The 1,563-nt window shown below is 57.6% G+C and overlaps 1 protein-coding gene across 1 annotated transcript in view; it reads right to left on the bottom strand.

Annotated features, from left to right (window-relative positions):
* OSBP2 (oxysterol binding protein 2) overlaps positions 1-1,563 on the bottom strand; it is a gene marked incomplete at its 3' end in the record, with an annotated part of 24,159 nt that overhangs the window by 4,757 nt on the left and 17,839 nt on the right. The window lies entirely within an intron of this gene.

The following is a 1,563-nucleotide window of genomic DNA, read 5'->3' as shown; positions in this document are numbered from 1 at the left end:
GCGGCGCCGCTGAGGTGAAGGTGCGACGCTGTGATGAACCTGAGCTCTGCGACGCTCACAGCAAAGTGCTGGGGATGCCTGGAGGGATGCTGCCGCCTCCGATCTGCCTCCCAGGAGCAGGCAGAGCGCCGGGCAGGGCAGGAAGGGGACGCATGTTCGTAGCTGTAGCTCACTGTGCTCCGGTCAGCAGTGTCCTGGCTCACTGCAGCCCAGCACACGAGCTCCCGAGGCTGGGACAGACCATATGGGCATGACTGGGGACGACCAAAGCTGGCTAACATCAGGCATGCAGCTCTGGGTGGCACGAAGAGACAGCAGAGACACAAATCCTGGAAATAATGTACTGAAGCACCTTTCCTTATGTCACAGGCAAGGGGCCACATCTCCATGAGACCCCCCAGAGCGGGTCCCCCGTCCCTGCCCGGAGCAGCGTGGCCGAGAGACGGGATGTGACAGGAGGTGCCGTCCTGCCTCGGGCCAGAGCTCCACAAGAGTCTGCCGAGCCTGGGCACCCATTACCATGGGGGGGGTTTGGTGTCCTGCGAGGAGCTGATGGCAGAGCATGGTACCTGCTACAGCAGCTGCTCCAAGCCTGGGTACAAAGGGCCATGACTTGGAGAAGATGAAGATGAGGGACAGAGACAAGTTAAACCACGCCAGGGCAATGGAGGGATGCTGGTGCAAGCCTGAGCCTCCTCACTGTGCTTCTCAGCACATCCTGTCCACAGGTCTGACATCCGCTCCGAGCACCATGCAGCACAGCATGGCATGCCCCGATTAGCAGCAAGACCCTTTTCCCACGAAACACCCCCCCAAAAAGCCCACAGAGCTCAGGGGCACAGTTTGCTGAAAGGCTCTGCAGATCTTGGACCTGCATCGGCCTCTGCAGAGTGACAGAGATTTGTGATTTTGCTTGATGCTTCTGAACATTGAAAGACATGAGTTGCTCTGCCCCTGAGACGACACAGCCACCGCCTGGAGAACGCAGAGCCCCCACCACGATGTCCTGCCTGCAAGGGGTGATAAATGGCCCCATCCTTCCCCAGGAATTCAGGACAGACCAGCCAAGTGTGCTAAATATTAAACGGTCTATTTTCTTCACAGGTCACAACTCATTAAGCGCTCCAGGTTTTTAATTAGGACCTGCTGTTTGACCGATGCGTGCCAGATGCACTCTGTGGTTAGAGTGTGGGGCTGTCAGAGGTTCTCAGGTTGCCCCCAGGCTCTGAAACTAAAGATTTTCAGTCCAACAAGAAAGAAACAGGACCCTGAGACACCCTCCAGCACACAGACACCCTGAAACAGGGAGGAACCGTGCCAGAGCTTGTGGGCATCACCGACATGGCTAGGAGGGAGCTTGGGTGAGGAGAGCTTCTCCTTTTCTCCCCAAGTGTTGAGATGTGACAGCAACCCTAGCCCAGGCAGGCTGCCAGGAGACACAGCAGGGTGATGGACACCTTTCTCCTCCCCTCCTTCCCCACCTCCTGCTCTGCAATGCTGGCACAGGCACCCTGTCCTCCTGCCTCCAAAAAATGGCTTGGGCTGTGCCTGCTGCTGCTTTTG

Source organism: Phaethon lepturus, unplaced genomic scaffold (assembly GCF_000687285.1).
Source record: "Phaethon lepturus isolate BGI_N335 unplaced genomic scaffold, ASM68728v1 scaffold22911, whole genome shotgun sequence".
NCBI classification, from domain to species: domain Eukaryota; kingdom Metazoa; phylum Chordata; class Aves; order Phaethontiformes; family Phaethontidae; genus Phaethon; species Phaethon lepturus.
The sequence above is the reverse complement of the archived record's forward strand: the minus strand, read 5'-3'. Positions and strand labels throughout refer to the sequence as shown.